This window comes from Pelophylax lessonae, assembly GCF_965119305.1.
Source record: "Pelophylax lessonae genome assembly, chromosome: 4".
Classification (NCBI taxonomy): domain Eukaryota; kingdom Metazoa; phylum Chordata; class Amphibia; order Anura; family Ranidae; genus Pelophylax; species Pelophylax lessonae.
The window spans coordinates 61889051-61906308 of NC_138771.1; positions in this window are offsets into that span (position 1 = coordinate 61889051).

A 17258-nucleotide genomic window follows, 5' to 3' on the forward strand; every position below is an offset into this window, starting at 1 on the left:
TCAGTCCAACTGCGGAGGCGACTTGAAAGACATCTGTGTGGGTTCATGCACCAATGTCTATTGAAGTCGCCAAAAGTAGTGTAGGAACTACTTTTGGAAAACAGTGTAACGCTGCAAAGTCGGCGTTGCACCGATTGGGAGGCTCCAATTGCCGGCAATAGACTGCGATTCGACCTGTCAAATTGCATGTCAAATCACGCCAATGTGAACGGAGACTTAAACCTGGAAGTTGATTGGTTACTATGCACAGCTGCACCAGATTCTGTGTGCACCAGTTTTAGAAAATCTCCCCCAGTAATTCAGGTCTTTATCTGGAGTCCAAAATTTGATTTCATTTTACCACAAATTTTACCAACCAGCTATTTGCAGATTTCAGAACAATGGCTGGTGGCTAACTGAGGCCCTTGCAAAAAAGTACTTTTCGTGCCATGGGACAGGTGCACTTTAAGCTATTCAGGCCAAAGTAAAAGGTTCTCTTGATAGCCTCTCATATTTGGGGTACACACTATAAGAAAATCGGGCGAACGATCATCCAATTTTCCTCGTTTCACGGCAAGTCAGAACAGAGGAAGAAAATCATATACGAAAATTTCTTGTACGACACAGGCTATTTTTTTGTTTTTTTTCTGATCATGTGCAGTCTTTTGTTCCTGATTTTTCTCATACGAAAACGGTACAAACTACACAAAAATTGTTCGTTCTGTTCCTGTACGAGAAAAATTTGGAGTTTTTGTCCCTTTTTTGGAAAATTTTGTTCAGAAGGTTGGATTCGGCTGTCGAAAAGTTGCGTAAACACTATCAGAAAATCAGATGAAAATGTTTGCTTGATTTTCTTATAGTGTGTACGAGCCTTAATGCAGACTATAATTTCTTTGGGGTTGCAGGCCACAACCGCCCACCAAAAAACCTTCCACAAATGCAGACTATAATTTCCTTGGGGTTGCAGGCATCAACCGCCCACCAAAAAACCTTCCCCGAATACAACCAAATATAGGATGTACAGCCACAACATTTTGGCAAGAAATGGTCGCGGCACATTAATGTATGTTTTACAACTCAAATAACAAACTGGTAATTTTATCACACTTAAATATCATGAAATCAAAAAGGGCTTTGCTCAGTTGTCAGAACTTGAGCAACTTACACTTTAAACAGCAGGGTGGTGATAAATGGGGAGTACTAGTATTGGTCAGGTGTGGAAAGTGGGGTCCCCCAAGGATCTGTCCTGGGGCCAATCCTGTTTAATTTTTGCATAAACGACCTAGAGGATGGGATAAACAGCTCAATCTCAGTATTTGCGGATGATACTAAACTAAGCATGCCAATATCTTCTATGCAGGACGTGGTAACCTTACAAGCAGACCTTAACAAAATAATGGGGTGGGCAACTACATGGCAGATGAGGTTTAATGTTGAAAAATGTAAGGTAATGCACTTGGGTGTCGGAAATACGAATGCAAGTTACGCTAGGCGGTGATCCTCTGGGTGAATCTAAGATGGAAAAAGACCTGGGGGTCCTAGTGGACAACAGGCTTCGCAATGCCAAGCTGCTGCAAGCAATGCCAACAGAATACTGCCATGTATAAAAAGGGGATTCACTCCAGAAATAAAGAGATTATTCTCCCTCTCTACAAGACTCTGGTCCGGCCGCATCTGGAGTATGCCGTCCAGTTCTGGGCACCGGTCCTCAGGAAGGATGTGCTGGAACTGGAGAGTCCAGAGAAGGGCAACAAAAATAATTTGGGGAATGGAGGACATCAGCTATGAGGAAAGACTACAAGCACTGAACTTATTCTCTCTGGAGAAGAGACGATTGAGGAGGGATATGATATCAATGTACAAATACTGTACTGGTGACCTTAGCATAGTGAACAAACTTTTCAGAGAAAGGGAATACAATAAGACATGGGGCCACTCACTAAAACTAGAAAAAAAGCGGTTTAACCTTAAACTGCGTAAAGGGTTCTTTACTGTCAGACTGGTAAGGATGTGGAATTCTCTTCCACAAGCAGTGGTGTCCGCAGGGAGCATCAATCATTTCAAAAAACTATTAGATGGGCACCTTTAAAGACCAAAACATACAGGGGTATACAATGGTTAAAAACAAACACACACACACTCCATAGGTTGAATTGGATGGTCTTTTTTTTTTTCTCAACCTCCCTAACTATGTAACAAAGTATCACAAACGTCCCCCCACCAACCCCCCCCCCCCCCCCCCCCGGATTCCGGGATGACCAAAATCACTGACTTTGAAATTTTCTTTTACAGGCTGAAGCTCCTCTTTAAAGCAGAACTCTGGGCTGAAATGTTATTACATGTTTGAATAGGTGCTTCCATACCTTTATATAATCTGTTGGTCTGACAGTGCACAGTTCTCTTGCCTGTCTTATATCCAGCCTTCTTTCTTCAGTGAAGAGCTCTCTGTCCCTCTCCTATCCTGTTCACATGAACGGTGGCCGATATGCCTTCTATTTCCTCAGCCATCGGTCTTGTCCAATCCCCTCTGTACTTTTTTAGTAGAGGCAGGGGACACCTAATCATGCCGCTTCTCAGTGGGGTGGGTGGAGCCAGGAGACTCAGACTCCCAGTCTGATCCACCCACTGTGCTGTGTCATTGGATGCTCTGGCCACTGCACTCCTGGTCTGTCCTGCCTCCTATGAGATGGACACTTTACTGGCAAACCAGGATGTGCACTGCTCAGAGAAACGAGTCTTATCACATCAGCTTATTGCTCACACTGTGGGGAAACAATGTGAAATAAAATGAGATCAAAGTAGGGCACAGCGATATTGGTGGGTGGAGTCTGAAGCTGCTGTGTAGCACACATGCCCACACTCCCGCCGACACAAAGACTCTAGATCCGAGGACATTCTGGGATGTGTAGTCTCAGTGAACAATAAATAGGAAGTGACATTGCCGCTTCTGAGACACCTGCTCCCAGGATCTGGGGACTGCAAAACTTACAGAGCAGGATGATAACAGCACGGCTTTTAAAAAAAGTGAGTTTTGGACAAAATACACCGCTTTAAGCAATACAATGTCAGCGGTTTTGCCTAACTGACTATACTGGACTACTATGCAAATTTATTCACTATCCTGGAGTTCATTTTGAGGTCCAATGAGGTGGATGACATCTTGTGGACTTCTCTTTTGTAGCTGTAGTTTCCGTTTTTAAGTGCTGGGAGTACAGCTATTGTTATACTCATGCCGCTGTGCCAGGAGAGATGCCACTTTCTGACACAGCAGCTGCTCTGCGCTCTCCTCTGGTGTCCAGTAAAGGGTAACTCCACTTTAGTGGGGAAAAACAATCACAAATAAAGAAAAATTAATCTAGCGTATACAATTAGCAAGAGGGTAGAACCAATGCGCTATCAAAGGAATAAACGGTGTATGACTAGGACTGGTAAGTATCCGAAATAAAACTCATCCAAAATAGACTACACAAGGTGCTCCTAATTTTATAGTGTCACCACTATCTGTAAAGAATGAAGAAAAGAATAGGTAAATCGGCGCTCCAAGTGCACAAAGAATAGAAGATAATAAAATATTGCTGCGATAAAAGACAACTCAAGGTATCCCCAAGTGGACAACGAAGAAAATGGTCTGTGCAAGAAACGTAGTAGTATGCACATATGTGGCGATAGTGGCAATAAAAACAATGGCTAAATGAAACAATGATATCAATATAAACCAAATAAAGTGCTGAATGCAATAATGATCCAAAACAGATCTAGAAGTAATGAAGTGAAGGTAATGAAGTGGTGCCACCAAAAATAATTGTGGACTATACAGTGAATAGTGCAATATATCAACGGACAGATATAAATTGTGTGCCACTAAATAGTAACGATGAAAAAGGTGAAGTGAAAGTAATAAATATGATAAAATATGGTGAAAAATCAAGGAGAAAATAAATATTGAATATTGCAAAATATGCAATAGGTGATGTGCTGACAATGAAGGTGAAGTGAGTCAAGTGATAATAGTGACTTCTTTTTTTTTGTAAATGGTGGTTCTTGTGGTTAAAATGTTGTCTGTAGAGACAGCGTATTCACCTAGGTGAGCTAAATCGTTAACTGTGTGTAATGGCCGCTCACCTCAAAAAACACTCAAATGAGTGTTTTGTGATGTAAATCACTGGCTGATAAGATGAGGTCAGATCCTTTTTTGGTTCCCAGGGGCTGGACAGCGGGGACCTCTCACTCCTGCTGAGGGGGGTTTCTGTCAGTGTTCTGCACCGTCTTTTAAAGAAAGATGGTGGTCCTCCTAATGGATCTTGCTCATTCAAGGGATAATGAAAGGGGGGCTCTCATAGTGTAGCATTTAAAAGTAGTACTTTATTAAAATAAGTAAACACTCACAGTAAAAACAGCATAGTAGCATTGCAGAACCGCTGATGCGGTATATCCGATGCTTCCGGTCTCGGCCGTAGACCGGAAGTGACGTTCATCAACTCCTTCCGACGCGTTGCGTCATAACCTTGTGACTTTGCACAGAAACTGATCACTGAGCCTACCTTAAAGAAGATCTTCATTAAAGCCTGCAACTGTTGGGACAATAAACACCTTGGTCATCACTATGTAATGTACAACATACTGTGTAGAGTTCAGGGGTCAGGAGGAGTAAGTAACATACAAAACATCATAATGTATAGAGTACAGGGGCCATGAGTAAAGCTCGCCATACCTGGTTCAGGATTTTTCATTCAGCCAGCAGAGAGCCCCCTCCTTACATCAGGGTCCCCAGAGAGCCCCCCCTCACATCAGGGTCCCCAGAGGGTCCCTTCCTTACATCAGGGTCCCCAGAGAGCCCCTCCTTACATTAGAGTCCCCACAGAGCCCTCCTCACATCAGGGTCCCCAGAGAGCCCCCTCCTTACATCAGGGTCTCCACAGAGCCCTCCTTACATCAGGGTCCCCAGAGAGCCCCCTCCTTACATCAGGGTCCCCACAAAGCCCTCCTCACACCAGGGTCCTCCGAGAGTCCCCCTCCCATCAGGGTCCCTTCCTTACATCAGGGTCCCCAGAGATCCCCCTCCTCACATCAGGGTCCCCAGAGAGCCCTCCTCCCATCAGGGTCCCCAGAGAGTCCCTTACTTACATCAGGGTCCCCAGAGAGCCCACTCCTTACATCAGGGTCCCCACAAAGCCCTCCTCACACCAGGGTCCTCCGAGAGTCCCCCTCCCATCAGGGTCCCTTCCTTACATCAGGGTCCCCAGAGAGCCCCCTCCTCACATCAGGGTCCCCAGAGAGCCCTCCTCCCATCAGGGTCCCCAGAGAGTCCCTTACTTACATCAGGGTCCCCAGAGAGCCCCCTCCTTACATCAGGGTCCCCAGAGAGCCCCCCTCACATCAGGGTGCCCACAACCCACATCAGGGTCCCCACAGAGAGCCCCCCAACCCACAGCAGGGTCCCCACAGAGCCCCCCCCACATCAGGATCCCCACAGAGAGCCCCCCATCCCACATCAGGGTCCCCACAGAGCCCCCCCCCCCACATCAGGGTCCCCACAGAGCCCCCCACCCCATCCCACATCAGGGTCCACACAGAGCCTCCCACATCAGGGTCCCCACAGAGCCCCCCCACATCAGGGTCCCCAGAACTGCTCCTACTCACGTTTTTAGGCTGAGGCTGACACACAGGACTCACTTCTGTGGTGTAGTGTGCTGTGCTGGCCTGGAGTAGCTGGAGGGAGCAGGTGGGTGGAGCCAACACTCTACTAGGCACGCAGCAGAGGAGGAAGGAGGCTCCGCAGTGTATGCTGGGGCCTCGCTCTCCTCCTCAGATGACCTCACTGGTTGCCTGACCTCACAATCATGCTTCTGGAAGAATGGTCAAACATTCCCATAGAAACACTCAACCTTGTGGACAGCCTTCCCAGAAGAGTTGTCTAACTCATATTCTACTTGATACATGCTGAGGATCGGTTTTACTTCTATTGGAACATTTCAAATGGAAAATTGTTTGTCACACACTGAATTACCTTGGCTGATGATCAGTTACCGTATGCTGTATGCTGAACCATCTTGGCTGTTGGTTCCCTTGAATGATAGGAAGGAGACTGGAGGACAAAGCGATCCTGGTTTCTATAATTTGAGACCCATAGTCTCTGGTAAGAGGCGAGTGTTATCTGTGGCGAGGGATCTGTTAAAGCACCCTGTCACCATATGTATTGCCGGTTTTTCACTTTTATTCACTGGGGGAAATACTGATCATATGGACTTTTTTGTTTTCCTAATTATTTATCATATATTTTCACTTTTTTTTTTTTTAACCATTCATGTATACGTAATGTGGTTTATGCTTCACGATGAATACTGATTGGTGCTTAAGAAGCGCATTTGGTCACTTTTTGCATCATTGTAATATCTGCCCTCTCCTGTGTTTATTGGAAGGTGCTTCTAAGAGAATGTCATCAGTATTGTGCAGACAAGGGGATGCATTTCTTTCATCTCACTTCTCCCAGTCATTCCACAGACTGTATACTGGAGCACAGAGGTAGCAGCAGGGAACCGATCTTAATGAGAAATGTGTGCACACTAGGCTATAACAAAACGGCAGGATGTAGTATTATTGTGTAATAGATCAACATCTTAGTCTAAGAAGTAGATACTTCCCCTGCGTGAGACCTGTCTGAAGATGGCAAGAAATGAAGTATTTCTGGGGAATATTCCAATTTCTTTGTGGTAATAAATGCCTGTAAATATTACACTTTACATAGCACATGCACTTAACATTAAGGGCTCATTCACATGGGCATACTTAAGGTAATTGTAAACCGCTGCGGAAAACAAATGTCCCCCTATAAGACAATTGCACAATATGCTAGTGTGCATCACATACTAACACACGCCCTGTCCACGGTCACTGCTGACAAGGCTTCCATCTCCTCCCAGGGTTCGCGGATGCTGGCTGTATGAGTGGCCGGAGCAGCGATGATGTCACTACCATGCATGCACACTGGAGCCCTCGGTTCTGGCGCGGTGCTCTGAAGGTCCGACAAGGTATGCTGGACCTTCAGAGGGCATGCGCCGGTGATGTCATCAGCTGCATCCAGTGTGAATATCTCTTAAACGATGCCCGTTTAGGAGATACTTTACCTACAAGCAAGACTTTTTTTAGGCTTACCTGTAGATAAAAATCACAAAGTGGACTTTACTACCACTTTAAGCATAAACCTGTGTGAGGGCCGTGTTTGTGAGGTGTTCCATTCATGTCAATTGGGAAGTAGCGGCTGCACAGCCACTGACTGCCCTCAATCTGTGCGGTTGCATGTCCCAAAACTCACACTGTATTGGGGGCACACACCAGCATCCACACAGATGTCAAATTGGGACTGTCTGTGTCAGTACAAGCACTGCATCCCAATTGACACGAATGGGACTGCCTGGATGCTCGGAACACCTGTACATCCAGTGCAAACAGCCCCCACACCGGTGTATCCTTAAGTACGCACATTTGAATTAGACCTAAAGTATAACTAAAGGCATACCTTTTTGGATTACAGTGGTGAGGGGTTAGAACCATCACCAATTATAATTGGGGGATTCCTATCCTGCTTGATAGGGAGAAAAGATGGCCAAACGGCAAGAATAAGATTTCCTGAGGAGACACAAGATTTTTGTAAAAAACTTGAAATTTCTGTCCCAAAGATACCAGGTTGATCCGACGATACAGTAATAGCAGATATAACACAAGAAGAACAGGGGCGACTAGCTTCAAAAAAGAGAAACTGAACTGAGGAGTAGATTAAGATGGGCCAAGAGGGGGGGATGGAGGTGTTTGAATATGTAAACATGTGAGGGTAACCTAGTTAGGCTCAGATCGTTTCATCCGGAAGGGAGAAAGTGATACAAGAGTGGACAGATAGAGCATCACCCCGAGGTAATAAGTAGCAGGGCAAGGTGGGCCCTGATGGGAATTGACTACTCCAGGACCATGAGATGGTCAAATCAACATCATGGCAAGTACGGTGGTGGAATGGGGGAGATGCTAACAGAGATGGCGGACCTGGGGAGACCTCCATTCATAGAAACATGGGAAAACGAGATAGGATCACACTTGGATGAATATGAAGTGAAAACTCTACTGAGAGCCATATACTGTTACGTGATAGTAAACACCATTGAAATGAATTATAAAAGTATATCGAGATGGTATATAACGTTGGTAAAGGCACATATAGGCACATCCAGAGAAATCAGAATTATGTTGGAGGGGTGGCAATGCGTGAGGAACGATGTATCATATCTGGTGGGACTGCCCTAAGATTTGTGTTTATTGCCAAAAGGTACAATATATCAGGGAAATTGCAGGCGTTTGTGTCTTGAAATTGCAGGCGTTTGTATCTTGGAGGACCCATGGTCGTGCTTATTCCATAAAACAGATAAACCATACCAGGGGCAGACTGGCAACTTGCAGCCCAAGGGGCAAATACAAACCAGAGGCCCGTGGTGCATCGACTCGTCCCCCTCCCACTTTCCCTTACCCCCTCCCACTCTCCCAATACTCCTCCTGACCCCCATTACAAGCTGAAGCCCTGCTCCAGATACTCTCTACTTACCGGCTGAATCAGAGTTCCTGACTTGGCCAGCAGGGGGAGGTTGGGGGGAGCTGGGACAGCTCGGTTGGGGCTGGCTGAGGCAGAAGAGTCTCCAGTGGGATATGGAACTGGCCTCTGCTCAGACACAGTTTACACCATCCATACTGTGGGGGGAGGCCTACGCTTTGTCCTTGTCTTCATCTCACACTCAGCAGGTCAGCGGCAGGGACTTTTTACTTCACTTATCCAAGAATCCTTTAGGCATGTCTGTGGCAGAAGCGGTGCAGTCTTTTTACAGGGCATCAGAGTGGCCCAGGGGGCATTTGCCCCCCTACCCCCTGGCCCAGTCCTCCCCTGAACCATACAAGCAGTATGAAAAAACACATTAGTTCCAAACCTGATGATTGCAGCAAAAGGGGCAATACCAAAAAAATAGTTAGAAGTAGAAAGTCCCACCCTTAGAGATTGGTTTAATAGAATTGAATACATATACAACATGGAGTATTTGAGCAGTAGAGATGAGGAACAAGGTGAGAGTTTCTCAAATAAATGGAGAAAATGGGTAGATTTTAAAAAGACTAATAAATACCTAGAAGCATGGGTAGACTAAGGGGTAGACCGAATTAAAGGAGAGGAAGGTGAAATGAAGCACAATATCATAAATAAGGGGAAAAAGGAAGGAGGAGGGTGGGTTAAGGGATAGGTGGTGGGAAGGGGAGAAGATATCTTTGATAAATCGAGAAGAATTTTGATTGTTTTTGACTTGTTTTGTATATTTGTTGATGGAAAATGCAATAAAACGTATATTAAAAAAAAAGAAAAGAACCATCATCAATTCAATTGAGAGAAATACACTATATTGTCAAAAGTATTGGGATGCAATTATCTGCACCTTTTATCGTTATTGGCAAAAGGCCGAAAACACAATTTTCGGTGCATCTCTAGTGGCAAGTCTAAGCTTTGTATTTGCCCTCACTTTCATTCCCAGTGACACTGTTGTTCAAGTCAATAACAGAGAATGGGGGGACTTTACTAACACCAGTGCAGACAAAATCTGGAGCTGCTGTGTACAGTAACCAATCAGCTTCCAACATCAGCTTGTTTAGTTAATCTTTAAAAATAAATGCTAGAAACTGACTGGTTGCCATGCACAACTGCGCCAGATTCTGTCTGATCCATTCTTGGTATACAATATGTTGGCAAAAGTATTGGGACACCTGCCTTTACACGCACATGAACTTTAATGGCATCCCAGTCTTAGTTCGTAGGGTTTAACATTGAATTGGCCTGCTATAACAGCTTCAACTATTCTGGGAAGGCTGTTCACAAGGTTTAGTAGTGTGTCTATGGGAATTTTTGACCATTCTTCCAGAACCACATTTGTGAGGTCAGGCACTGATATTGAACGAGAAGGCCTGTCGTGCAGTCTCCCCTCTAATTCAACCCAAAGGTGTTCTATCGGGTTGAGGTCAGGCCAGTAAAGTTTCTCCACCCCAAACTTGCACGACCATGTCTTTATGGACCTTGCTTTGTGCACTGGTCCAAATCATTTGGTGGAGGGGGATTATGGTGTGGGGTTATATACCAGGGGTTGGGCTTGGCCCCATAGTTCTAGTGAAGGGAACTCTTAAGACGTCAGCATACAAAGACATTTTGGACAATTTCATGTTCCCAGTGCACAAAGCAAGGTCAAAAAGACATGATTGAGCGAGTTTGGGGTGGAGGAAGTTGACTGGCCTGACCTCAACCCGATAGAACACCTTTGGGTTGAATTAGAGTGGAGACTGCACGACAGGCCTTCCCGTTCAATATCAGTGCCTGACCTCACAAATGTGGTTCTGGAAGAATGGTCCTGACCTCCACCCGATATAACAACTTTGGGATGAATTAGGCTGGGTTCACACTGCCACACGGAGTGGCTCACAGCAGGGGTCTGATGCGTACCTGGTTACTGTTTCAGGTCCGATTTCAGTCCGAATTCTTGGCTAAATTTGGACTTGAAACAGACCAGAAGACGCACAGGACTCCTGTGCAATTCCTACTGGAGCTGCTCCGGAGATATGTGAACCGGCTCCATAGAGAGCCGATCACAATCTCCAGACATGGGAATTGGATGCGGGGAAACCCACATCCAATTCGCAATAGTGTGAACCCAGCCTTAGAGTGGAGACTGCGAGCCAGGCCTTCTTGTCTACATCAGTGCCTGACCTCACAAGAAGAATGGTCAAACATTCCCATAGACCAGTGATGGTGAACCTTGACACCCCCAGATGTTTTGGAACTACATTTCCCATGATGCTCAGCTATACTACAGAGTGTATGAGCATCATGGGAAATGTAGTTTCAAAACATCTGGGGGTGCCAAGGTTCCCCATCACTGCCATAGACACACTCCTAAAACTCAATATTGAACCCTACGGACTAAGACCAGGATGCCATTAACCTCCCTAGCGGTATTCCCGAGTGTGGTTCAGGGTTAATATAGAGTACCAAAAGCGGTAACCCCGAGCCACACTCAGGATTACCCCACAATAAAGCTCACCTTCCCCTGCGATCTTCCGCCGTCCTCAATGCTTTGTGCTCGGCCGATGCCGGCACCTGTCTTCTGGTTCCTTTCCCTGTGAGCTTCGCGACACAGGGGGTGGAACCGGTGGCAATTTCAAAAAAGTAAATAAAACAAATGACATGATACAAAGTTGTTATCCTAACGGATTACACTGTATCATGCCATTTCACCTCAGGATTTCACCTGGTGACTTTTCCAGTGCCCTGCCTGCGCTTTTCCAGTTCTTTGTGCCTGTAAAATTGAGAACGACCATGGCGTCCAAAAAGCGTTCTTTTTGCGCAAAAGCGCTTTTAGATTAACTGGAAAACAGCGACATCGAAACGAGTTACTTGAAGAACTGAGCGGTAGTGATTAATGGGAAAATTCGTCATCAGGTACAGAAAGTGACGACAGCGATGATTCTGCGACTGAGCGCAGCAATGTGCGGACTTGGTGCTCTATTGACTGCGGTACAGATCAAGCAGTGCCCCCAAGATTCCCATTTACAGGAGCACCTGGTATGAAAGTTGACGTTGACCATGACAACCCTTTGGCACACCTCCAATTATTTTTGACCGATGAGGTTATTGAAAAAATTGTTAACAAAACAAACCGGTACAAAGAGCAACAATGCACTACGCATTGGAGGTTTGCAAGATGCAGAAAGTGGGAACCAGTGACCAAAGATGACCTTTGGAAATTTCTGGGCCTAATAATTCTTCAGGGAGTGGTGGGGAAACCCCTGCAGAAGTGGTATTGGTCAACCAATACATTACTTGCCACTCCATTCTTTGGCACGGTCATGTCAGAGTACAGATTTTCCCTCATAATGAAATATCTCCACTTTGAAGATAATGAAGAATTTGATGAAACTACTCATCCTACACCAAAACTAAAAAAAATTTGGGAAGTATATCAAATGATTCTTCAGAATTTCCAACGGAGCTATGTGCCAGAAAGAGACATCAGCATAGATGAAAATCTAATGGCCTACAAGGGAAGGCTCAGCTAGGTACAATACATTGCATCAAAGAGGGCACGATTTGGCGTAAAATCCTACATGCTATGCGAATCGTCAACTGGCTACATTTGGAATTCTGTGATATACACTGGAAAAGGAACAAAATTTGATGAAAAATACAGTAATTATGGAATGGCAACATCTTCTGTTCTTTCACTAATTGAGCCATTGCTAAATCAGGGCTATTGTGTAACAACGGACAACTTTTATACATCATGAACTTTATGAGGTTCTACAAAACCGATGCCTATGGAACCGTAAGGGCTAACCGGCACGATATGCCGCCAATGATTGGCAAAAAGAAGCTCAAGACGAGAAATGGTTGCCTGGCAGAATGGCAAAATTATGGCACTGCGATGGCGGGACAAGAAAGATGTGTGCCTAATGAGTACAGTGCATAATACCTCCACTGTTATGGTACGCATAAAGGTGGGAAAGAAATCATGAAGCCACAAGTAGTGATAGACTACAACACCATGGGAGGTGTCAACAGAGCCGACCATGCAATGACATTCTACCCAGCAATGAGGAAGCAGCAAAAAAAATACTATAAGAAGATCTTCAGACATCTTCTTGAGCAATGCTTGTGGAATGCCTACATTCTGCTTAAAAAAAAAAAGAGTGACAAGCCTGTGATTCATGTGGACTTTATTTGGAAAGTTGCTGAACAAATCTTTCTGATTTACCAAACACCATCAATGGCTGTGAACAGATCTGAACGTCGTGCTGTTGGTGGCGTTGGTAACCTGGAACGCCTGACTGGTCATCACTTCATGGACTACATCCCACCAACTGAGAAAAAGTCAGCACCTACAAGGATGTGCGTGGTTTGTTGCTTGAAGAGAGATGACAGTGGAAGGAAAATAAGAAAAGAAACCCGATTCTATTATCCCGATTGTGACGTCAGACTTTGTTCAGTCCCATGTTTCAAAATATTTCATACCCAAAATGTTTACTAAACCTTTATTACAGTGACTAGTAATACCGCACCCCTTGTTTGTACATATTTCACTGTTTTTAGTTTGATTATATTATTGAATAAAATGTATTATTATATTATAATTTATGATTTTGTGTTTCAAACTTTATCATACCCGGGATGTCTACTAGACTCTTGTTTGGACAGATTTAAGTGGGTTATTCCTAAGAATTACAGGCCTAAAATATAAAACAACATATTTCCATGCAAAACAATGTACCGCTTTTAGCACAAAAATTCTGACATAATCAGACCGCCAGGGAGGTTAAAGTTCATGTGCGTGTAAAAGCAAGTGTCCCAATACTTTTGACAATACAGTGTATATCAAGAATGAATCAGTTGTGCATGGCAACCAGTCAGTTTCTAGCTTTCATTTTCAAAAATTGACTAAAGAAGCTGAAGTTGGAAGCTGATTGGTTAGTGTGCACAGAAGCTCCAGATTTTGTCTGTACTAGTTTTGGTAAAATCCCCCCATTCTCTGTTTCGGACCTGATCTATAGTGTCACTGGGAATAAAAATGAGGGCAAATAAAAAGCCTAGACTTGCCACTAGAGATGCACTGAAATTTCAGCGGCCGAAAATGGTGTTTTCTGCATTTTGTCGATAAAGAAAAAAGGTGCCGATAATTGTGCTGAAAACGCTTGTGCTTATGGTGTGTTTTTCATAGGTCATGTGACTCAAAAAACCCATCAAAAACATAACACAGTTGTGTTATTGAATAGAGAAGAGATGGTGCTGCGCTATTCAAAAATGTGCTAAATAGCGCAGCACCATCTCTTCTCTATTCATTTGTACATTTTTGGCATTCGGAATTTGCCATTCTCGGCGTTTGCAGCTGTTCTATAGAGACCATCAGTTTTTTAAGTGTGATAGCGCGTGGGTACCCTCCCCCCCCCTTTTTTGGTTTACAGGTGTGTTATTGATGCGTTCTTGCTGTGTTTTCAATGCATTTCAAACTGGGAGGTGCAGTTTTGACCAAAAATGCAGTAAGATTTTTAACACTACAACCGAAGCGCAACGGACCAGTGTGAAGACATACAGTACATAGAATTTAAAGTGATGCATTTTTCTTGAGCTTTTCTTGCGCTAAAGGTGCCGATAATGGCCAACAAAAAATTCATATTCCTTGAACTTCATTATATTTATTAAAAAGTCAAATGTATTACAATCATTTAAAAATATTATTGTGATGGTGTTCACCATCACTGGAATTTAAGGACAGATGGGTTGAATTGCTTCATATTTGTCAGCAAGGTCAATTGTCCCCTTTGCCATGAGGTTTCTGAGCAGGAAGTACACTCCTATTATGGTCATCCCAGGAAGTTCTGAAGAGACGGTCGGTCAGAAAAGGACTTCCGTCTAACTTTTTAACCCCTGGAGGGATTTCTATGATTTTTGGTTATGTTTGCATTTGAAGTATGCTGATTCTGAAAATGTAAGTTTTATTTGAATGTGATGAATATTTTAGAAGTTATGAAAATGTTGCTTACTGTCTGAGGTGGCTATTGTCAGGTGTGCTAATGACCGCACCTGTTGTCTTCTAAGGGAGGTATTGACACAGAGTAATGTGTATTGAGGGCTCGTTAGGGAACCATTGTTCTGTGTCTGACTATTATGTACATTGATTGCCCCCTGGGGCTTCTGTCTTCTTGCATTGGTCAAAGCTATCTGACCAATCCCTGTGGACTCATTTTCAAGTCCTCATTTGCATTTCCTGGTCAAGCTATCTGACCAATCACTACTGACTCATTTTCAAGTCCTCATTTGCATTTCCTGGTCAAGCTATCTGACCAATCACTACTGACTCATTTTCAAGCCCTCATTTGCATGTCTGGAGAGGACCTGAATGGAGACTGCAGGTACTTTACAATTGACCAATAGAAAAGCGGTTGTGGGGTCAGGATGTTCCAAATTCTGTATAAAAGTGTGCCGTGTTCTTCCAATAAATGGTCTTCCTGTTTGAACTTACATACAGCCTGCTTGGTGTTTGTTCTAATGGATTCCGAATGGCACATAGCTGTAGTTCGGATCCCGGATCCTTGGTTGACCGAACCATCAGACAATGCGATCTGCAAGCTGACTGACTAGAAACAGAGGAGTGTCGGGAGAGCGGACAGAGCGAGCAAGGGTCTCGTCACATTGGTGGCAGCGGTGGGATTTGCTCTCCAGTTACCAGGACACTCCAAACCACCACGGTCAATGACCAGCTATGCAGCATGCAGGAGAGCCACGCTGAAAGACTTACTTGAGAGCCGCAGAGGGACCGTGGGACAAAGAACAAGGCCCCCTGATCAGTAAGCTAGCCGAGATGGATCAGAGGGGTGGTGATGCAGGACCCCGGTCAGTTGAAGACTTGTTTCAGCAACGAGTTCGAGAGCGGTTGGAATTATATGGTGCTAACCCATCAGAGACCGCCATACAGAATGCCATTAGAGGCATCCAGCTGCAGGATGAGCGACAAGAGAAAGAACGAGAACGGCAATATGAGCAGAGAATGGCAGAAATACGGCAATCGGAGACAATGCCTAAAGATGCAGCGACTTTCCGTAAGTTGCCCTTTCGGGCGTTCAAACTATTTAAGGAAGGAGAGGAGGAAATTGACGCATTCCTGCAGGACTTTGAGAGACTATGCCAGATACATGAAGTACTGTCCCAAGATTGGGTCGTTTTACTGGCGAGTAATTTAACTGGCAGAGCGGCGGATGCATTTCGGGCCCTGGAGGACGAAGACGCTAAAGACTACGACCGGGTAAAAGAAGCTTTGCTAGCCCGATTTTCCATTACACCCGAAGCCAGCCGGATTAAGTTTCGAGAATCCCGGAAACAAACCAACACAACATACGTGGAGTGGGCACATCATATGCAGCGGAACCTTAAGAGCTGGTTCCAGGGAAGCCACCCTCATACCATAGAGGACATCACCCAGCTAGTACTATTAGAACAGTTTTTTAACCACACCCCTCCGGTAGTACGGGATTGGGTGCGAGATAAACAACCACAGACGGTACAGCAAGCGGCTACTCTGGCCGATGAATATCTGGACTCTCGACGGTCGGGTGAAAACGAGCGCTATTCACTATCTCAGCCCAATTTACCAGCCTCTAAGCCGACTTCAGTACCTCAGTGGTCCGCCTCGAGACCCCCAGTCCGACCCAACCCTCCTACCGGACCTAAGTGCTATACCTGTAACCGAACTGGTCATCTGCAACGACATTGCCCTAGCCAATCCACGAGGTATCGAGAGACTAATCATCCATCCAGACCAGCGGCTCATTGCTACCAGAATGAGCCCAACCATCGAGATGTTCAGGAAGAATGCGGCGAACTTTTCGAAGCAGATCCTGTCCAAGCTGCTGCCGGGGATAATCGGCAACACCATCGCCAGGCAGTATGGGTTAATGGGCAGCCAGCCCAGGGACTCCGCGATTCCGGGGCTACGATTACCCTCATCCAGCCTCACATGATTCCCCAGTCAGCACGGACCGGTCAGACTGTTGCAGTCAGGGTAGCAGGGGGCAAGGTGCTACGTTTATCCACCGCCCAAGTCCTCTTGGATTGGGGCTCAGGGGAGCGATATGTGCGAGTGGGATTACTATGCGAGTTACCCGCAGAAGTACTTTTGGGGAACGATTTGGGCCATTTAACTTCCTCTTATGCCCCAGAGGCCACTATGGCCGGGACCACCAGAGGTCACAGCCACAGTCGCTCTCCCATGTCAAATCAAAGGCAGCATATAGGAAGTAGAGTACGTCCGGTAAATCCTGATCCTAACTGCTGTTTGGGAGTGTTTGGCCTAAGTCGTTACACAACGGAGCGACATCTAAGAGAAGTATTTTCAACATATGGTCCAATGGCTGATGTATCCATTGTGTATGATCGGCAGTCTCGACGTTCCAGGGGTTTCGTGTTTGTCTGCTTTGAAAATGTTGAAGACGCAAAGGAGGCAAAAGAACATGCAAATGGAATGGAACTTGATGGAAGACACATACGTGTAGATTTCTCAATTACACAAAGGCCCCACACTTCTACACCAGGAATATACATGGGAATGCGGAGGGGTTATCCCGACAGACAGACCTAGAACCTTAAGACTACTTTTCCAACATCCTCGAGTTGACCCGTTCGGGGTCCCACTGTGGCTGTTGGACTGTTTACCCGGGGGAAGATA